The sequence below is a fragment of the Manis pentadactyla genome, chromosome 6 (genome assembly GCF_030020395.1).
Source record: "Manis pentadactyla isolate mManPen7 chromosome 6, mManPen7.hap1, whole genome shotgun sequence".
Taxonomy (NCBI): Eukaryota; Metazoa; Chordata; class Mammalia; order Pholidota; family Manidae; genus Manis; species Manis pentadactyla.
In genome coordinates, this window is record NC_080024.1 from 122,292,290 (window position 1) to 122,315,989 (window position 23,700).

Genomic DNA, 23,700 nt, shown 5'->3' on the forward strand with positions numbered 1-23,700 from the left:
AATGTACTTAATGCCACTGAACTATGCATTTTAAAATGGTAACTTTTCTTACATTTTACCACTAAAAACAAACACAAAACAGAATCTAAACAAGCAAACAAAAACCCGTCAAGCCAAAGCCAAAGATCTATCATTTGGGTACTTGAACTATATTCTGGTCCTATTCTCACTCACCTTAATGCCAAGGACAAAAGAAAACCACAGAGAAGCAAAATTGGTGGATGATTCCACAGACATATTTCTAAAGGCAGCAAAAGAAATTCTAACAATATACACATCTATATTTCAAAATTAGCCTCTCATTATTCTTCTCATTTCCCACTGCATTCTCCCCTTATAAAATGTGGGGTTTCTGTAATAAGTAAAGCCCTCCTGAAATTTCAGGATACTTCACTGACCCCTGAAAAACAGGGTGAAGGAGTTTGAAATAGTCTTATTTAATGAACTTCTGATGGGCAGTTAGGAAAATTTGTATAGCTCCAAGCAATGATGGAAAATGCCATACTTAGTAAGCACTTATTTGTGGCTTTGCTTATTCCCATCCATTGCAAAAGAATTTCAGATGGCTTAATTGATAATTATGTTTAATAGAAAAAGTGTCAGAATAACACTTTGAAAGATAAGTTCTGAAAGAAACAGTTCTGGAGATGGTTGTGCATCAATGTGAATGTACTTAATGCCACTGAACTATGCATTTTAAAATGGTAAATTTTCTTATATTTTACCACTAAAAACAAATACAAACAGAACCTAAATAAGCAAACAAAAACCCGTCAAGCCAAAGCCAAAGATCTATCATCTGGGAACCTGAACTATATTCTGGTCCTACTCTCACTCACCTCAATGCCAAGGACAAAAGAAAACCACAGGACAGAAGATTTTACAAGATAAATTCTCTAGCCTACAGTCAAGCAATTAAGGTAGATGAAACTTGGTCTGATTAATTTCTCAATTAAAACAACAGTATTAATAGAAAGTTTGTTTTAACATGATAAATCGCCAAAGGCTTAGATCCTTAAAACTGTGCCCATATTAGGACTTTCAATTATTTTGAACACACTTCAGATTGAACGCAATCTCCTTTCTTATCCACATGGCATGGAAGCCAATGGCAGTGACTGGGTTAACATGACTAACACTTTCCTTATCAAGTTGTATACATTAAATATATACCACTTTTTATGTGTCATACCTCAATAGTTTAGAAAAAACTTTAAAATTAAGAGGATCATTACTTCCACCCTACTACTTTGAGCTTTTCCTATTAAAGACTAAAAGAAGAGGTCATGAAGTTAACAATGCAAATATGCCAACAATTCTTACGTTATCCTTACACTTTTTTATGTGACCTTTCAAAACTAACTTGAGAACAAATAGTACAAAGGAGCAAGACATGGAAGAACTGTGGATAATGTCCAAATAACCCCTTCCCCTATTATTTAAGGAAACAAGAAATGTTCAGACACACACACACACACACACACACACACACACACACACACTCAATTAATGCATTTATTGTTGGTCGTCCACGCACTAGGAATGTTTCAAAAATGTCCAAAGCAACTCAAGCTTAAAATATCAGTGCCAAACTTTTATTTAGCTTTAAGGTACAACTGCATAAACTCAAAAAAACATAGTAAATGTAAAGAACACAAAGAAAAAAAAACAAACAACCTACACGAGGTTTTTCATATTTTAAGTCGAGAAAAGACTGCCAACAGACTGCTACAGTAACTTACTGAGGGAGTGACAAAAACTTGAAACAGAATCTTGCCATCAGCCAACAAGAGTCAGAGACATCCCAGACACATCATCCCTGAATGATGTGCAAGGTAAAAATCAGTTAAGTACTAGAGTTTTGCTTACTACAGAGTTTCTTAAATGTATCAGCTTGGCCCCAACCAACTAAATCTACATCTGTTTTCCACAATTTGCAAAATCTGCCTGTGTAACTGAAGACGAACACTTACACAAACCCTAGTGTGTGGGCTGCTGGACATCTTATGTACATCTATTTTGGACTTCCAAATCCAGTTTCCCAATTTGTCTGGTTGGCATTCTTAAAATTGTTTGCAAGAAGGTCACATATGCATTCACTCTATAAAGAAAATAATTTTAGAACTAAGACCAGTCACACAACCCATACTTATTTCTAAAGCAAAGTATTTTCATGTGACTTCAACTTAATAAAGCAAGGAACTACCTCCGCCAGGTAAAGAGTCAGCCGGGAAGCAGTTTAGATAGATTAACGAGATATGGTTGGTGCCTCCCAAGTATGCAAAGTCCAAGCTAGTGGACAACACACGAGTAGGCATATGCTCATACAAAGTGTTTGTGGGAACAGTGCAAGAGGACACTCTTAGGGGAACGAGGGTAAGTTTCTAAGCAGAGATGACACTTAAGCTGCACTGACGAAGAACAGTTAAAGGCAGAAAAAGAGAATAATGGGTATGAGGGGAAGAGCAAACAGCCCCACCACCTGAAAGAACAAGGCGTGTGTCCAAGAATATCTGGCATGGCCTAGAGACGTGGGGCCGGAGGAAGAAGGTGTGCTCACCAGAGACGAAGCTTTAAACTGGATCAGGTCACAGAGTTTAGATTTAACATGTTGGAATAGGGAAAGGCGGGATGTTCATCCAGGGAATATGGTAAGATAAGTTTTAAGACTTTATAGGTAACTGACATATCAGTGTCCCATGGCCATTGTAACAATCATCGCAAACTTGGTAACTCAAGACCACAAAAATTTAGTCCCTCATAATTCTGGAGGCCAGAAGGCCAAATTCAATTTCACTGGAGTAAAATCAAAGTATTGGCAAGACTGCCGTCCCTCTGGGGGCTGCAAGGGAGAGAATACATTCCTGTATCTGCTAGCCCTGGTGGCTGCCTGAGTTCCTGGGCTTGTGGCCACATCACCCAATATCTGCTTCCATTCACAGGGCCTTCTCCTCTGTCTTATCTCCCCCTGCCTTCCTCTTACAAGGACACTGTGACAGCATTCAGGTCCCACCTAAACAATCTTTGATGATCTCCTCATCTCACAATCCTTAATGTAACCAAAGATCTTTTTTCCAAAAGAAGGGTTACAGGTTCCCAGGATGAGAAGCAGACATGTCTTTGAGGGACCACTTTTCAGCCTCCCACACCTCACAACATGCAGTGTGGAAGATGGGCTGGTAGGGATAAAGACTAGAAGCAGGGAAACCTGTTGGAAAGGTACCATCTCACAGTCTGTGGGGTCAAAAGAAGGGGTACGTTGAACTAAGGCAGTGGCTATGAATACCAGGAGAAAAATTGTGTGAAAAAGACTAGATAGCTAGATACAGGTGATTGCAAGGGAGGGGAGTAAAAAATGACTTCCACATAGGTAGTTTTCACAGATGATGATGCCATTAACTGAGACAGGGGACATAAAAGGGGCAGAACAGGATGACAAGTCCATTACCATCATACAGAGTTTGAGATGCTTTGGGCCAAAGTGGGAATTTTCAGTGAAAACATGGAAATCTTAAGGGTATCATTATTTTCCACACCAACTGGTCCTCAAATTCAGTCAACTTGGCCTTAAAAATATATCGCAAAAGTTTACTCACTTAAATATTAAAACTCCTAATATATGCCAGTATCTGTACTGGTCGATAGGAATGCAGAGCTGCTCAAGGAATTTAATGTCTGGTTGAGAGGCAGAACTGGCAAAAACCAAATCATCATGATGGGAAATGCTATGGCACTACACACAGTGAACAGAGAGACTGTAAGCAGGAATGTGGTCCATCAAGGAAGTCACCTGTGCTTCCCCAGGGAAGCCTATGGCCCTTGAACAAAGGTCAGAAGGATACACGCTCACTAGAGCAATAAAGCAGGAGAACCAACACTTCCCATCCTCACTGAAATTCAAACTCTTACCATTTCTCATCTAGGACACTAGGTCCTTAAATCAATCTTTACCCGTAAACACATACATTCTACCAGAATGTCAACAGCTGTGTAGGGACCATGCCTTATTTTCTTGGAATTCCCAATTTTAAGAATAATGCAAGTATATTATAAGAATTCTGCAATGTTTACTACAAAAATGAATCTTTATAAACACTAATCTGATACTCTCTCTATGCTGAATTATCTCTCTTGGCTCCCCACTACCCATTTGCTAAAAGTCAAATTCCTCAGAATCTTACCCCAAGACTAAATCACCTTTTTGGTTTCATCTCATTATGAGTTCTCAGGATCCAGAACACTCACCCTCCATTTCATGGGGACCCCGAAGGGGGCAGAACCTTCTACATCCCCACACCACATTTCATGGTGTTTTTGAAAACTAGTTTTCTCTATATTTACATCTTGATCTTACATTTGATAAAGAATATTCTACCCCCATCTTTTCTGTATGGAAAATGCTTTACTGACTCTTCAAAACACCCCTCAAATGTCTTGTATTTTGTGATGCTTTCCTCCAACTTTTCCCAAGCAGTTAGCTGCCTCCCCTCTGAAGTTCTGTAACGCTCCTTAGGTATCATTTGGTGGTACTTACTCATTAACTTGTTGTGTGCCAACAATTCTCATGTTATCCAAAAAGTATTCATTGAGCACATCTTTGCCTCGCACTATTTTAGGGGCTGGGAAATACATCAAGTATGCTAAACAAAGTCTGTCCCTCACTGAGGAGCTTATGTTCTAAATATGGGAGATCAATAAATATTATGTGAGAAGGTCAAGAAAAAGGGATTAAAAAACAATCCAGTGAAGGTCTCTCTCAGCAGAAAAATGAAGGCAGTGAGGGAGCAAGCACTGTAGATATTTGGGCTAAGACTTCCCAGCAGAGGAAATAATAAAAGCAAAGGCGTGAGGGAGAACATGCTTGGCAAGTTCAAGGACTAGCACTGAGGGCAGCCTGATAGGAGGGCATGTGAGGACAGCGGCAGAGTTCAGAAAGGAGGCAGAGAGCCAGACCGTCTAGGACTTTGGCTTTTACTCTAGCCAAGAAGCCAAGGTATTGGCAGGTTCTATGCATACAATAGATGTGAACTGATTCATGTTTCGAAATGGTGTGCTTAAAATACTGTTGGAAATAAGAGTGCAAGCAGAAAGACCAGCTAGAAAGCTACTGTAATAACCCAGGTGAGATGATGGGGGCTTGGGTCTGGATAAGAGCAGAATTATTACTAGTGGTCAAGTTCGGCTATGTTTTGAAGGCAAGTCTGATAGAATTTGCTGATGGACTGAATGTGAATGTGAGACAAACATAAAACAGCCTGTGATGGATAATTCAAAGGCTCTCAGACTTGGCCAAAGCAACTGGATAAGACAGATCTTCCTTCTACCAAAATATGGAAGACTACAGAATGGGTAGGCTTGTGAGTAGAAGCCAAGAGTTCTTTTCTAGACATTAAAACATTTAGGAGGTTTCATTAGACACTTAAGTGAATAAGCCCAGTGGATGGTTAGAAATGAGTCTGGATTCAGGGTAAAGACTAAGGCTAGGGACATAACATTGTGGATCTATCAGAATACAGACTAAGGTCATGGAAGACAACATTGCTCAAGCCTTAATGTCCATGTGAATCAGCTACAGATCTGAAAAGGCAGATTTTATATATTAGGTCTGAGCTGGGGCCTTAGGTCCTCTATTTGCAACAAGCTCCCAGCGATGGTGATGCTACTGATCCTCAGACACTCTGAACACAAGGGGTCTAGCGAGTAAGCACAGAAAGAGAGGCTCCATGCCTGCACCCTGAGACAGTCTAAGATCTACAGTGGAAGGATGTAAGAGACCCAGCAGAAGAGACAAATAAAATCAAATGAGAGTGGTTCTCTGGAAGCCAAGTAAAGAAAGTGTTCTCTGAAGGAGAGAGTCATCAGGCCCTACATACTGGTAAAAGGTAAAAAAAGAAGAGAATCGAGCAAGGGCAGCTCAGCAGGCTGTCACATGCCCTGCAGTGGTGGCCTGGTCAAGAGCGATCCAGGGGTGATATGAGAACATATGTAAAGAGGGCGTTCAAGAAAGAATGACAAGGAAGTAATGTGAGGTCAAAGGTATTTTTACAAGATAACAGCATTTTTAAAGGTTAAGATAGCTGGTGGGGACAAAGAACAACTGCCTGGGAGAGAAAGAACGGCATTAACGTCCTTAAGCAGGACACAGGTGGTGGGGCCCCAGGCGCACATGGAAGGACCTGCTTCAGTTAGGACAGGACAGTAGGCAAGGCAGAATATGCACATATGTGTCCACATCCAGGCCATGGGGATGGCTTTGATAGTGCAAATATGAGGAGCTTCTCAGTGACATAAGCAATGTTCTCCGATGGAACAGGACAGAGGTGAAGGTATTAGAAATTTCAGGTGACCTAAGTATGAAAGAAACATGTAAAAGGAGAAATGTGGCAGGACTCCTGGGCAGCCAAAGGGCACAGTGGTTAAGAGCAAGGATGAAAAGCGAGCCTTGCACTGGTAGGAAAAGGTCAAGAAAAAGGGATTAAAAAACGATCCAGTGAAGGTCTCTCTCAGCAGAAAAATGAAGGCAGTGAGGGAGCAAGGCCTGGAGTTTTGTCACATGAGTATAAGGCAGGGGAAGGGGACAGGGAGGGATTGTAAGTCACCCCCATGCAACCTGAGCCTGCCAAGGGGGAAGAGTGGACATGAGTGGAGTGAGGGACAGTGCAAGGATGGAGCTAAGATTATGGTGTGGCCACAGAAACGTGGGACTGGGGTTCAGGAAGAGTGGGTCAAACTGTACAATGTACAAACCTGAGGTTATGGCATAGATCGTGTCGCCGAGGAAGGCAGGCTCGCAGAGGCTGACGTGGAGTGAGAAGCTGGAGCAGGAAATGGGATGGGAAGCGTAGAAATATGGAAGGAACACATAGCCAGAATGGCTTTCTTCTTCCCTGAAGTGGTTCCTCCTACATATTTCTACACTCTGTGTATATTTCTACTGCTGTGGAATTTGCCCACAGAACTCATCAGCCTTTAATTTCTCAAGGAAATCTTTGTGCTTCAATACAAATGACTATTTAGCCCTTTCCCAGGAAGCATTCACTTAGGGCAATGCCAGAAATTTCACTTGACACCACCATTCCTTCCTTATACACAGATGCACAATGAGGACAAAACGTGATGCACCGTCAGACTCAGCTCCTTCTAAATCATGTTACAAGTGGAATTCAAACAACTGTCAGAAAGAAAACTTGTTTCCTTCATGGAATTATATGCACTCTTTAGTCACTGAGCGTACTGGAAAACATTTTTAAATAATCAAGAGATCCCCTGAAGCAGGAAAACTACTACACTGTGTACTTGCATCTTGGTCTGTCTCGCCCTCTGTAGTAGTGTATTCTCACTCATTCTGCTTATCCGAAAAAACTTCAAGGGACAAGGGAAAATGAGAAATCACATGGACTTTAAAAAAAACTAACCTTTTAAAGGAAGCCACACAAGTTGTAAGCAACTTTTATAAGAAGTGTCCTTAAAGTTCTTTTTTCACATCTTTTAAATGTTAGGATGGGCTTGATTTCATCTACTATTCTGGCAATTAAACTAAGCTTCACATGAAGTACAGTTTTGCGTACTTTCTCTCGTTCTCACTGAACTCCACCTGCCCCTGCCTGCTCCCACTTCCGCGTCTGAGGAAGGGCGGACAGCCAGCGTGGCACGGACACAGCAAGTGACAAGAGGGAAGAGACAGGCAGGGTTTGGGTCCTGCCAAGAGCCCTGAAGGCTCATGAAGGAAGAAGTCTGAATTTACTCTCGGTAGGAGAAGACAGTGAAGGAGTTTAAGTGGGGACGTGGTGAGGACGTGACTGTCTACAAAGCGTCACCACAGGCGCTGTGCACTTCCAGAGGGCAGGGCTGGGAGGAGGGCGATCAGTTAAGAGGCTGACAGCATGGGGGTGAGGATGACAGCCACCATCTGTCAACCCTTTAGTATGCCCAGATACTGTTTTATCTACAAATGTGTATTCATTTTTTCCTCACAATAATACCATGACCCATTTGCAGATAGATAGATGAAGCACAGAAAAGTGAAGTACCTTTCCAAAGGGCACAGGAATTAGTAAAGCCACAACTGATCCACAGCCTTCTAGCTCCAGCACCCAACTTTTAAGTACTACACTACAGTAATAGAACACAGGTGGCTTTAAGGTATCCTGTGAAGGCAGAATGGGCAGGCCTTCATCAGGGTTTCACAGATGTGACACATAAATGTCACAAATCGTTTCCAGGTTTCTGGCTTTAGGAGATGAATGAAGCACTATTTACTAAAGTGAGGCAACAGAATGAAGAGAGTCTGGGAGGAAGACCAAGAATTCATTCTTTATTCATCCAGTGGAGTATATGTCTCCAAACAAGAGGTCAGGGTTGGACATATATACATTTGGGAATTGGGGTAGTCAGAATAATGCAACCCTCCCTCTCCCCCAGCCCCAAGATGTCCATGTCCTAATCTCCAGAACCTGCGGATGTTACCCTACAAGGTAAGAGGCCTCTGCAGATGTGACTGAATTAAGGACACTGAGATGGGAGATTACCCTGGATTACTGGGATGGGGCCACTGTAATCCCTACGTCCTTATAAAGGGGAGGGAGGAAGGTCAGGGTCAGAGTCAGAGGGAGACCCTGGAAGATGTCACATTGGTGGCTTTGAAGATAGAGGATGGGATCTCAAGCCAAGGACTGAAGGTGGTTCTAGAAGCTGGAAAAGGCAAGGGAACAGATTCTCTCATACAGCCTCCAGGAGGGACACAGCCCTGCTAACACCTTAACTTTAGGAATTCTAACCTCAGACAATAAGAGAATAAATCTGCACTGTTCAGGCCACTATGCTTGCAGTAACTGGTTACAGCAGCCACAGGAAACAATGACAGGGATTGTAAATTAACATTTAAAATGACATGGTATTAAAAGTGGAGGTGGAAGAAACAATAACTAAACAAATTCTTAAGAAGGCAAAAGGAAATGGGTACCTGAACCAATGAGGAGGGGATGGCTTTAAGGCTGGACCTTTCTTCTTTCATAACAAAAAGGAAGGAAGAGGGAAGGGAGAATGGAGGTCACGTGCAGAGACAGCAGTGAGAAGATGAAGTCCTCCCCAAATGACGGCTTTTATCATCTCAATGAATTATGTGGCTAGGTAGGTAGGTCAAGGCTTGAACGCAGGGCACCTGACTCTTAACTTTAATGTAGTTCTACACTGTACCAAATGATTCCCAAGACGTTTAACAGGAAACAGTTGTGACCACAGAAAGGCCACTACATTCTGGCAAACCCAACAAAGTTCAGGTGGGTCGTTCAGGCAGGAAGGAGCATATGCAGGGCCCTGGTCCCTTTCCCTAGCTTCCTACAATCATGGCAGAGCATGCTGATTAACCAGGCACTTGGGCTTAGCCTCAGGATCCTTCTCAAGGCAGCAATCCACCAAGCAGCACGCACCTCCGACAGTCTACATTGGCCCTTGAGATGAAAGGCGCTTGCTGCCCTGACCTACACACTGTAGTTCTTCCACCTCCTCCCAGAGAAGAGGAGTGTGGAGATGGGTGTTCACATATGCCTGAGAAGCAGGAAGGTGGGAGTAGCTACGAAATATCTATCAACAAGAGAATGGTTAGGAAACTGTGATAAATAACGTCAGGGAATTTCATGCAACCTTTAGAAGGAATGACGAGTTGTAGAAATGACAGTAAGATTTCCAGGACATGTTATTACATGAAAAAACAGACCTAGAACAATTATACAGCCACCTCCATTCATGAATTTTAAACAAAACCCATTTGTACACATGCACACATGTGAATGCTTTAAGAAGGTCTGGAAGAGAATATATATCAGGCTGTTAATATGAACCTCTGCAAAGTGTGCATAATTAGGATACAGAATGAAGAGTTTATATTGATATGTTTATAACAAATTTTTAAAAAGTGTTTTAAAGGACATAAAAACTGAGCAGCTGAAGTGTCTGGGCTCCTTTAAATTCAGACCCCTTTTAACTCTATAATCCCTCTAGTGACTTTCTGGTTTTGGGTGCTCCAAACAGAAGGACTACAGGAGATAACACTATGGGCTTAGCACAGGGTAGATGTGAATAAGTATCAGCAGCCTCAAATGTCACTCACCCTCCCCTCCCAGCTCCCTCAGTCGGGTTAGATGGCTCCTTAACCCCACCCCTCAGTCCACTACTTTCAAACCCTATCATTACTTTCTCTTCCCAATGAGGCATTCTTTCCACTAATACCATTATCTCACTGACAACATTATCTTTTCTCTAATAATTCCAAAATCTGGCTATTAAAATTACGTTCCCCCTTTCTTTTGACTATATTACACATCTATTAATAATGTTCCTATTTGCTCTGTTTATCTTATATAATGCATCTTTTCTCCGTAAGTCTACCAATGTCACTTCCCTTTTCCTATATAATCACACAATTTTTTCCTTTCCTCAGTCTAACCTCCTTTAGTTCTCATTTCTATTACCTTTCACTGGGCTTCCATCAATTTCCTATTATGTATTTGATCCTTTAAGTCCATATCCACCCAGGTCTCCTGCTTCCATAGTCTAGTTTTGTGAGACCCAGTAATTGCATATGTTCACCTGTTATATGAACACTTAATTTCCTCATATAAAAGAATTAATTGTTCTCAATCTCACTGATCCCAACCACATCCCTCCAAGCTTCCTTCCACTCCTCCACCCACAACCTCAAAAATCCTACAGTAAACTCCTAAAAGGTCAAAACCACTTAGTGGTACCTCCACTCGCAAAGCCATTCTCAATTCTCCACACTCACCTCACATTTTTTGAGTACCTAGTACACATTGGGCCTTAGACATGATTCAAACACATGAACTCATTTAATCCTGACTCAACCTGTTGAAAGAGATACTATAACTCTCCCCATTCATACATTATCCCCATGTATAAACTGAGAACCATAGAGGTCATGGAACTTGCCCAAGGTCACTCAGCTGGCTAGTGTCAGAGGCATGATTCCAGTACAGGCGACCCAGCTCTGGAGTCCATGCTTGTTACCAGCACATCACACTGTCTGTCCTTTAGCACATGTTTCCGAGGAAAAGCTAAGCAATGCTTTTTTTTTCTGCTCCAACTACAGCATAGTCTCACCTCTACTTGGACACTTAGCATACTGCACTGGAACTACCTAGTACTCATCTTTAGAGTAGCTTTTACTCTAAGGATACACAATACTCTTTGAGGACAGACATTGTCCATTTCTCTATCCCTAAGCATGTAATGGCACCTGGAACAAGGAGGTATTAATGGTCAATGAAGAAAGGAATAAACCCAATCCATGCAGTTTATAACAGCACTTCATTCCCAGCACAGCATACCCTGTTGACAGGAACAAATTCAGCGATAACCTTCATTCCAAAATCCTAGGCTCCTGCCTCAACAGCACAACAAAAAATATATAAGTAGTTAAGACGCCATGGGCTATAATGATGTATCTCTGCTTACTCCAGGACACTCAATGTGACATCCATTCTAGGACAACATTTAGGTGGTAGACTTTAAATCATCAACAATACAGAGAGCTGGATTCTAGAATTACCTGACAGTGCATCATAGAACTCGTCTTCACTAAGGATGCTGAGGAATGGTGAGCCTGTAACCAGAGACTGCTCTAATTCATGATGCTCAGCAGCCAGAGTCTCCAGGGTTTCTGATAAAATTTGGTTTTTTTCCTGCTCCTGTTCCAACTTAAAATTACTCACCTGGAAGAAAACAAATATACAAAAAAGACTTCAGAATGAGGAGACAGATTTACTCGGAAGAATGTGCATTTCTTTTCATCCAGTTCGGTTGCAACATCAGAAATGAAAACAGTCATGTTATATACACACGGATGAATGAGCAAATTTACTAAGCTAACTCTGACTTCCTGGGGGCCTTTTCTCACAACATCTCTAGCGAACAAAGACAGATTGGGAAGAGCAAATTCAGCTCAAATGGTCAGGATCCCAGTGTAAAAACATTAGCCAATTCAGATGTCATAAAATTTTCAAAAAAAAAAGAGTTTCTCTTTTAAATATTAATGAAATTAAGAAGCCAGTTTTTGAATAAAATAAAGGATTAAAACCATTCTAAATATTAAAATGTGTAGCATATCAAAGCATAAGATATAATCCTCCAGTTTATTTCCTAGTTGGTTTATCAAATAAAGGAAACAAGCGGACAGGTAATGACATTTTAATTTCCATTTTTTAATTCCATAGTTTGGTTTTGGTTCCATATTTTACCTTGAATTTAGTTAACTATAAAAAAAAAGTAGATTACAGAAAAAGCAAAGCCTGTTTTGATTTTTCATCTTTTGAAGATACAATCTATTCTTCCTAATGAATTCAAGAATATCTATAGTCTTTTAACTAAAATCCTCTAAAACTGAAGTCACCTAATCCTCATATAAAAGAGCAGGTTCTAGGTTTGGCACAGACAGTTTCACCTATTTTGGTACCACAACTCTGGACATCACAACTATTCTGTGACCCTCCTCAGTTTCTAGAGCCCCGAGGCGCATCAGGAGCCAGAGAAGCTTGGGTCTACTGTGAGCCACTGTGTAATCTCCAAAGTTCCGAGTTCCTCAGATTCCCATCTAAAAAGACTAGAAGAGACAACAGAAGAATCAGTCCTCTCAGCAGTAGTCTTCACTCAGTGGTTTCAAACTTTTTTTAAACTCCAGCAGCAGAACATGTTTCTCAAACAGAATTCCCACATACAACACAGATGTTTCAGAAAGCGGACTGCGTTGGGAGACACTGGTGAGATGAGGGGCCTCTCTGACTTTCTTTCCCCTGCCTCCCCGAGGGTCCCTCAAGGCCCCAAAGCCAGTGGCTGGTCCAGGAGCTTGAAAAGCACTGGGTGGGGCGACCTCCAGAGCCTGCTCCGGGTCTCGGGCTCTGCCCCTGGGTCCTGCGAGCCAAGCCATGGAGCCTGTGGAACTCTCTCAGCAGCTCCTGCACGACTCACTCCCTGCTGAGCCTCACTCCTTCACTTTCTGGCACTCCCTCTCACCCTCTGCTCCCTCTGGTCTCCAAGGACACAGCCACCTCTGCTGTTCTGCCTCCAGAGGCCCTTTGTGGCCCTGAGAGCCACCGCAGGTACAATACTGCAAGACTGCCAGATAGAACTTAAAATCCAGCTTCACTGAAATGCTATGCTCACAACAGAAACAGTTAGGCCTTCATTATCTTGGGAATAGTCCCAGTCCTCAGGCACCGTAGTGTTTATCATTACAGCAACTAGATTATTATTAGGGCTGTGATAATGAAATAAAAATAACAATAAATGGTAAGTCATAATGAGCAGAAAGGACGTGCAAAGCTAAAAAAAATCCTTATTTTTTTACAATTTTTAGGAAGTTGCAAAATACTTGCAAGTATTCCTATAATCTACATTTTCTCTCCAGAGTAAGAAATACCATTACTATGGCTGGTGTCAACAACAACAACAATAAAAAGGGGTGGGGGAGCTGTTCTTCTGTTTGATGGGTTAGACAATTCATTTATCTATAAACAAGGATAAGGCAGTTCATTCATTTATAAAGTATAATTTGAGCACAATGGCCAAACGGCCCTTTGTTTGAATGGAAAAGCTCTTTCAGCACCGTTAATCTCTGACCCCAAACACCCCCCTGTAGGCAGATCTGAAGCCGGTCACCACTGCCCACCTGCTCCCTTTCACTTTCTTGTCGGCTTTTAAATGCCAGGAGGCAAATGGGCTGCCGACACTCTACCTTTCAGTGTATGAACCAACTGAAATTTCCTTCTAGTGCACAAACACCTAAGTATTATATTACTACCTAAATTCAGAAGGGCGGCAAAATAAACGATCAAGGCCTGAAAAGATGACGTCCCCTCAACAAAATCTTACTCAAACCCCAATTTATCCTTTCTCCATGTAAAATAAGCGTCACTTCACTTCCACCACCTTGACCTGTGTTCTCACTTGGGCTTGAGAGGAGTGAAGGGGTGGGAAGCAGAAGGGAGCAGAGACTCTCACTGCTGGTCTAGCTCTTGCCTCGTGTTTTTATCTGTCAGTTGATCTGAGTGCACGTGTATTAGTTCACAGCATAACAGGATCTTCTGCAGTGTAGAAACCTTACCCCAATGCTACCCACAAACTGGCAAGTTCTCCTATCACATACACTGACTTATCTGAGAGAGTAGGTGTGTATATATGTATGTGTATATGTATATATGTATATATCACAAAGAGCTCCTTACTGCTTTAGAGAGGCATCTAAGAACATACTTAACCGCCACTGATACTTCTTGGCCAGTTAGACCACTGGAACAATGTCATTCCAAATCCTCAATTATCTCAGTACTTCAGAAACACCAAAAGTATATCCTACATTTAAAAAACAGTATGGAACTACTGATAAAGGTATACAGAAGGCAAGTTCATAATTACTGAAGCTCAACATACGTGTTTACAATTACATTAGGACATTTCCAGGATACAGTTGACATTTTATTTTTCAAATTTGCATATAAAATTTGTATCCTCAGCCCTATGACTCTCACAAAAATTACCATAATGTTAATTAACATCAGTAAACATAAATATCAAACTTTTTATTGGAAAAACTTAAGGACTGAACCACCACACACTTAATAATAAACACATACATTGCTCCGTGCCTGTGGCCCCTTTAGACCAATACAAGCCTTTCCAGTATTCTCCTCAAACTGCTTCAACATGACCATCTTTCATCTTACTCCATTTCACGCTGGCAGGAAATTCACAATGAATCCTTCCGAAGTGTTCTTCACACTGATGATGAATGGATGCCAGCAAAAGAATCCAGTGCTCTAAAAACAAGTCATGTGCTAGCCCGTGTATACACATCTTATCTGCTCTTTCATTCTATAAAGTACCCTGCTATTTACGTATGGTTTCATTGGGGTTAAATCAGGCAGAGATTAATTAAATCTGGCAAAGCCACACCACTAGGTGAGGAGTAAGTGATGAGTATTCACAGAACACTGTGTCCAATCATCCAATTACAGGTTGGGTGAAATTCTGGCCCTGATCAATCTGGTGAAGCTCTTTCACTGGCCACACTCTGGTCAGTTCAATAGCATTTGCTTTACTCATTTCTTTTTTGTTGGATGTAAGGCTGTAATAACCAAGAATGCTGAAATACTAGATCTTGCATTTTAAAACATCTAATTTATCTTTCTGCTAAGGAATTACATTGACACTTATTTCAGTGATTACAGGAACAACAATATACTGACTTCAAAACTTTTTTAAAGATAGCTGCATTAAGTGACTCCCTGCTATGGCCACATAGCTGTTAAAAAGTGGGGGTAGTCATCTGCAGTTGGTAAGGGCTCTCCTACTCATAGAAGACCACCGCATATGAGGAACACAGAGATCAGGAAATAAAGAGGTCATCAACCCAAAGGCCCCAGCATGTGATGTAATAAGAAACCTCTAGTCTCAACATTATATACAACGTAAAAAATTTGTCCTGAGATTAAAAATGAGATTGTACCCTAGGCCCTCCAAAGCCTTACCCACACTACCTTGGTCAACCCAAGACAGTGCAGCTGTTCAAGCATTTTCCTCTTGCTTACAACCATCTGTTAAGTGGCTCCTGGCACCATTAAAGAAAGGCCCATTTCTTACTGGCAATGTCATCTTCCGCCATCTGGCTCAAGCCAAGAGAAGAGGCAATTCCACTAGGAATTACCTCTGTACCTCTCTGCCTTAGTCTCCACCTTAGGAAAGATGAGGACTTGTATCAGTTTGTTGACTTACTGACATAGTCTAAGTAAAATGACCTCAATGGAGCTTATTAAACTGCAGTTTCTGCAAATAATCTGCTAAATCAATTATTTCCAAATGTATCTTTGAACATTTAAATCAATGAGGAATTTGGTGGATTACTGGCTACTCCTATATGTAGGAAAAAGCCCAATAAAGCACTTAAGTACTTGATAAATAGATGAGGGAAGGGGTGGTTTAAAAGCAAGGGGATAATGAAACTTGGAAGAATCAATATAAACCCAGGATATCTGATACCTATTTTTGTCAGACTGGTTTAAAAATAACCTCCCATAAAAATAAAATCGAGAGACTAGTACAGTATACAAATGACAATGTAACAAATTTAGTCTTTACATTTCTCTCAAAAAAGGAGAAAAGAGAAATATGTCTTCTGAAACAAAAGTGTGCTCACTTCCAAGTATACTGCCAACAGTAGGTTCAATACACATTTACTCCACTGCCTTCATCAATGGGTCTGGCACTTAAAATAATTTGGAACAAGATAGATCTCACAATTTTTCTCTGGGTTGCAAAATTGAATCACTTGACACTGATTATAACACTCACCTAAGGAACGTCTACACTATATTAAAATTTCCATAGCTATGTGTTATGTTTTACTTTTCTAGAAGTAGCACTTAGAGGATACATTCCTAAAAGCACTATGCACTTCAAAGTATAATTTCTAATATTTAATATTCTAGATTACAGTATAATAGCATGAAGTTTCAAAAGGTCTTAATGTATCATCATATAAATTACAGAACAGAATGTTAAATTGCCATTTCATGGTATATAATAAACACACTGCAATAGTCAATATAATTGGTGTTTGCTATATAAAAAGGTAAAATTCTAAATCACCCTATTTAATAAACTGAAAATTTTTAAGTATTTTTTATTACATCTTTAAACTCTCCACTAAATATTTGTTCATGACTGTATTCTCTAATCCCTGGAAGGTGCTTGGAACATGCTCAAAGGTAAGTATTAAAACAATTATTTTTAAATGAATAAACATTAAGGTGTATACAGTAACAGGGGAGGCAAAGGGGGGGCTGAGGCAATGCAAAGTAACTTTTTTGGATGAGATCTCTTTAGTATTAATTAGTATTTCAAATTTGCCAAGAAATTATTTAAGTTCACAACTCTGAGCAAAAATCTCATTTTTAACTTTAGTATGAGTTTATCTAGCAAAAAATAGGACCCCTGTAAGCATTTTTATAAACCACAGTTCTGCATACATATGGCTACTTCTATATCTATCACTGATAAAGTATATGCATAGCATTTTACAGTTTAAAGAGGCAATTTACATACTGTTAGTTCATTAAATGCTTCCAATAACCTTGTGAAAAATGTGTAGACATATAAACTGAAGATCATGAAGTCTAAGTTACTTGCAGAAGTGGAGCAGAGGAGTAAGAACTGAAACCAAGATCTTTTAACTCCAGGTATCATCAGCTTTCCAAACAATAGTGCTGCCAATAATTTTATGGCCCAATAACACTGTTGATGGAAATATGTGATCATGAGTCTTAGATCTAGAGGATCTCACTTTTTTGGGGGTGGGGGTGGGTAGTGGTTACTAGACTGGTGCGCCAAGCAAACAGGGAGAGAGACAATTACCTAGAAAACAACACAGCATTTGTTAAAACTATCCCTTGGACCCCTGTCAGGGATTACATCACTGTAAAACGGCAAATTCATTAGGCCATTAGGAACCTGGCTGCATCCATGTCCTACAGGAATCAGCAGCTCTGTCCTGTTCAAAACATGGCTCAAAGCTGAGATTCTCCATCATGAACAGTATATCTGGATCAGCTACAGGGTTTCTTTGTTTTTGTTTTTGTTTTTGTTTTTAATTAGAAGGCCCAGTTTTAGCCCAGACCTACTGAATCAGGATTTCCAAGAATGAACTAGGCTGTGTTGTGAGAGACTCCTAATTCCTCCCCCTAACTAGTCCCTCTTCTTCCTTAGTAAGTATCCCAAAGTGCTAGCTGGCTACTTTGCCCTCCAGCTACAAGACTATTTCTCAGTCTCTCTGGCAGCTGTGGCCACATGACTAAATTCTGCCCAAGGAGAATGAAGTTATTGTGGGGACTTCGCTAGATCTCATTAAAAGGAAGGGCACACTCCTATTTTTGCCTCTTCCTACTCTCTGATGACTACAATTTGATATTTGGAATAGCCCTTCACACCTGAAACTGCTCTTCCAGGCCCACTCTGCCCACCTCCTGTCTTAAAAAATGACACAACTCTAACTTTTTAAAGCTAAAGTTATTTGGTTTGGGGTTGTTTGTTCAATGCTAATACTAACATGAATACATTTAAGTTTTTTTCAAAGCACCATAGATTATTCTGATGTGTATCTGGATAAGAATTACTGACTTGGGGGAACTTCAGTGTTGTTAAAAAATATTTCTGAACACCAACTACTATTTCAAGGTAAGTGCTAGGGATATAAAGCAGAATAGGAGACTGGTTATTTTCTTGGAGAGGTTATGGTCTAGTAGGAGAAAAAGAGCTTCACATTGTTACTCAGCTTTTTCTAGAGTTCCTTACTGCCTCTGTTAGTCTCCTAGGTAGACTGTGTGTACCCATGAGTCAGGGGAATATTAAAAGTGCTTTATGTTTTTGTTACAAATAAGAGACAAAAATATTACATACAGTTTTGATACAATGAGACTGACAGTGGTGCCCTCAGGTGGCCCACAGAGTCAAGGGTCAAGTGCAGGATGCACCACAGCTTCAGGGAAGAGTGGCAACCACCACTTAGACTGACAGTAGCACCTGCTTTCGGGGTATTGGGACGTCCTGCAGTTTATGAGGGCTTGGTTACCAAGACCTACAGACTGTATTATCTAGCTTTAGATACAAATATGCCCATATCATAAAGACTGTTGCAAAGGAATGCCAGATTGAAGATAATGCCAAAAATGCAAAGTGGACAAGCAGAAAATGACAAAGGCATCCACTGCTAGTGTGAGTTCTTCGCCGGCAACCCTGGTAAAAACAGATCATATACAAGCAGATGACAATAAGCCAGTTCACTGGAAGACAATATGAATGGTGAATGGATGCATGTAATGCAGGCCACCATTTATGTGTTACTATGCTTTGAGAAATATATGCCAATGAGCATATGAAGCCATATTTGGCTCAACATTTAAAATCTAAGATTCCAGAGAATGAAGATACATTTTTTCAGAGCTATTTAAAGTCATATGACATACTGTCCAGAGATTTCCACACTAAATGTAATGAAATGTTTAGAAACTCTTTTAAGGTTTCTTAATAAGAAAGAGAAAATGCTACAAATTACTTGGGGAAATGCTTATTCTCAAACTACAAAAAAAGTCTGAAATAACAGAAAATAGCATGATGAAAAACTAAGATATATTCCTTTGTCAGAAAATACTGATGTAAAATACACAAAGGAAACTGAAGATATGAAAAAACAATTTAGTATGAGGTATCTGCCCTATGGAAAATTACAGATGCTTTGAGTATGTCTCACCTACACCATGTTTGAATAATGAACTATAAAAAGTAATTTATGAATCTCTATCTTTAGTAGTACTAAAGATGACATATTCTCAATAGTAAATAATTTTAAATGTTTTATGGAAAAACTGTGTATATGAATAAAAGTAATACATTGATAGAACAGTTATTCTGACCAAAGCTCTTAAGAAATTTTGGTATCAAAATGTGATTAAGGAAACATAAGAAAGAAAAATTGCAGGTCAATCTTAATCAGCAATATAACAAATTATTAGCCAAATATTAGCACACTGAATTATGCATGAAAAAGAAATACATCACAACGAAGATGGGCATTTATTCCAGGAATATATGGTGAGATCGACTTTTAGAAAATTCATCTTTATAATCCTACATAATTGGATTAACAGATTTCTACATTTCTAATTAATGTAGAAACATTATAATATTACAATATACACAGAAAAATCACTTGATTAAAGTAAAGCAACTGAAAAACTAAGTTTTAAAAAATTACAATTGTGTGTGTGTGTATGTATAAGAAGGGAACTTCTTTAACATAAAACAACCTGAAAAAAATCTACCAAAAAAACTTAGAGCAAACAGCTTTTTCAATGCTAAACCATTAAGAGCATTCTTCTCAAAATAACAATGCCTTTCAGAAGTTCTTTTCAACACTGTTCTTCTGAAGCCCTAGTAACACAGTCAAGAAAACTAAAGATACAAGAATTGAGAATAAAGAAACAAAAATGTCATTTTCAAAAGATATGACTGCACAGAAATGCCAAAAGAATCTAAATTATTTAGCTTTAATAAGACAGTTTGGTGAGGTTGCTGGATATAAGATGAAATAGAAAAGCAACACCAACCACAAAGAAAAATGCAATCCTTTTCCTCTAATGAACTGCCTGAACACCTTTATCAAGAATCAGCTGACCAGATGTGTGTAGGTATACTTCTGGATTCTATTTACACTAAGTTATGAGTCTATTCTCTCATCAATACTATAAAGCTATAGTAACTGAAAGAATATTGAAATCAGGCAATCTAAGTCCTTTGTTCTCTTTCAAAATTGTTTGGCAATTGTAGGTTCTTTGCATTTCTACATAAATTTTAGAATCAGCTTGTCAATTCCTACTAAAAAAAAAAATCCCTACTGGAATTTTGCTAGGGGTTACTTTTACTCTATAGATCAATCTGGGAGACCTGTTATCTTAAGACTATTGAGCCTTCTGACATAAATAAATGATCTCTTTATTTATTTAGGTCTTTACTTTCTCTCAGCAATATACAGAAAGAGAACAAAAGCAAACACTAACTCTTAATGGATCATAGACCCAAATGTAAAGCTAAAATTAGAACACCTCTGCAAGAAACCACAGGTTTGGCAAAGACTTCCTAAGTAGGTCACAAAAAGCAAGATATAAAAAAATTTGAAACTTTGACATTATTAAAATCAAAACTTTTGCTTTTCAAAAGATAATGTTAAGAAAATGAGAAGCAAACAAGAGGCTGGGAGAAAATATTAATAAACCATATACCCAATGAAGGACTTGTGTCTAAACTATATAAAGAACTCTTAAAAAAAAAAAGAACTCTTGTAACTCATCAGTAGAATGACAAACAACCTAATTTAAAAACGGGGAATGGACTTGAAGAGACATTTCTCTAATTATACACAAATGGCCAACAAGTATGTGAAAAGATGCTCAACATTTTTAGTCATTAGAGGAATGCAAATAAATCACTACAACAAGTTATCACTTTACACCCATTATGATGGCTACAATTTTTAAAAAGTGTTCACTAGGATGTGGAGAAAACTGAACTCTTGTGCACTGCTGATGGGAATATAAAAGGGTACAGACACTGGTAACCACAGTTTGGTGGTTCCCCGAAAGGCTAAACATAGAATGACCACACAACCCAGAAAATTCACTCTTAGGTATGTACCCAAAAGAATTTCAGTATGTGCTCAAATACCTTTTCAGTAATGTTCAAAACAGCACTTTTCACAATAACCAAAAGGAGAAAACAACCCAAATGTCCATAAATGGATGAATGGATAAATGAAATGTTTTATGTGCATGCAGTGGAAAACTACTGAGCCATAAAAAGGAACAAAGTATTAATACATGCAACAATGTGGATGAAGTCCCAAAACATTATACTAAGTGAAAAGAAGCCAGACACTAAAGCTCACATATTATATAATTCCATTTATATGAAATGTCCAAAATAGGCAAATCCATAAATGCAAAACGCAGATTAGTCATTTTCAGGGATTGAGAGTGACTGCTTAAGGCGTACCGAGTTCCCTTTTTGGGTGATGAAATGTTTTGGGAAGAGGTGATGGCTGCACAGCATGGCGAACGACCAAATGCCACTGAATTGTATGCTCAAAATAGTTACTGGTATGTTATGTAAATTCTACCTCGATTTTTAAAAGACTAAAAATGAACTAAAAAAAGCCCCACAAACATGCATTTCCCATATGCTCTGCCATTCTTACTCCTAGGTATTTACCTTAAAGAAATTGAAGATTATGTCCACACAAAGACCTGTGCACAAATATTAATAGCTTTGTTTGTAATAGCCAAAGCTTGGAAATAATCCAGATGTCCACAAACAGGTGAATACTGTTTTAACAATAAAAAAGAGTGAGCCATTGGTATAAGCAACAACATGGACAAATCTTAAAGTGACTGTGCTGAATTAAAGAAGCCAAACCTCCTCCACTCCAAAAATAACATACAAACTATATGATTTCATTTATGTAAAATTCTAGAAAATGTGTACTCACCCCTAGTGATAGAAAATTGATCCACAGCTGCCTCTGAATAGTTTGTAGGTGGAAAAGTGGGTTATTACAAGAGGCAGGAAGAAACTTTCAGAAGTAAAAGTTTTCCTTATCTTGATTGTGGTAATGGTTTCACTACTAAAAATGTCAAAACTCACTAGACTTCAAGTATGCAGTTTATGGCATGTTAGTCATACCTCAATAAAGCTATAAAAAAATAAAAACACTTAGCAATAGTAAGGACATGGTGAAAGACTGCTCACAAGCTGACGAAGGAATTTGAAACACTTCTTATGCAGACAACTTCAAACAGTATGTGTGACAAAGAAAAATACTCTGATAATACTACTAAAAAATAATGTAGGCTTTTAAAAAGTAATGCATACTCTATTTGTTTGCCAATATGAATAAACGATGACACAACAAAATACTGCCAGTGGTTGCTGGGTTCTGGTTTCTATATTCTTTCTCTTTATTTCACAGAATATAGCTGTCTTTATACTCCTGTGTATCTTCCATACAGCTCTCCAAATTTACAACTATCAAATATCTTTTAAATATGTCTACTTAATAGTTTATGTTTGCATCAAACTTGTGCATTAAATTTGCAAGTCTGCAAAAACATGCACTGCATCAAACACAAAATGATGTTTTTGCCAGGTCCTGCTGACATGGTGCAGAACATGCAGCTTTCTCAGCCATAGGAACCACATCTGAGATTCCGTGAAGCACACTCCAGGCTCATCATGGTTGCAGAGCTTCTACTTAAAAATAGCTTACTCTTATATAATCACTCACCACAGATTTGTATATTTTATGTACCCTTGAAATGAATTTCTTTTTTAGAGATATACCACAAGAGGCAACAAATCACTTTTAAAAGCAGAGAAGTTTCATCATAATTTAAAATCTTATTTTCAGAAGTTACTTAAGGCCTCTGTAGTTAGTTGACAGCTCCATTGACAAAAATAACTGAAAGAGTTATATATATAGCAGAAATAACATCCTACCAAATCTAATTTTTAAAATGAACTTTGAGAGATCATATACAAAGTACATCCATTTTAAATGTATAATTCAATGAATTTTCACAACTATATACCCTGTATAACTAGCACCACTGCAAAGATATGAACATTTCCACTCCCCTCCCACAGACTCTCCTGTGCCCCTTCACAGCGTCGCTCCCCACTCTCCCCACCCTGGCAGCCACTGCCCTGATTTCTATAACCAAGCCTTAGGTTTGTCTGTTCTTGGGCCTCAAACACATGGGATCATGTAGGATATATTCTTGTGTATCTGGTTTCTTCCATTCGGCGTGACGTTTCGGATTCATTCTCACTATTGCAGATATAAGCTGTTCTCCCTTCACACTGCGGAGAGACCATGCCACTGTACAGCCTCAATTCCAACTCTATGCTTCTAATGCCTTCAGCTCTGCCTCTGGAAATCTTTCTGTATGTGCTGAATGTTGTGGAGCCCAAAAAGTCACTAACTTTCCTTTTATAGAATTCTTATGTTTTATTGTTTTCACAAGTGATTTCATGGTTCTCAAACTAGGGCAAAAAGAAAAAAAAACTAAAATATGCTGGTATCACCAC

The 23,700-nt window shown here is 39.2% G+C and overlaps 1 protein-coding gene across 2 annotated transcripts in view; it reads right to left on the reverse strand.

Moving 5' to 3' along the window:
* OSBPL1A (oxysterol binding protein like 1A) overlaps positions 1 to 23,700 on the reverse strand; it is a 146,343-nt gene that overhangs the window by 112,109 nt on the left and 10,534 nt on the right. The window contains exon 2 of one of the 2 annotated variants that reach the window (XM_057504112.1): positions 11,567 to 11,729. The exons of the other annotated variant lie outside the window; for it this stretch is intronic. The gene's annotated coding sequence lies outside the window, so the exon portion shown is untranslated. The remainder of the gene's footprint in view (positions 1 to 11,566; positions 11,730 to 23,700) is intronic. 2 annotated transcript variants of the gene reach the window in all.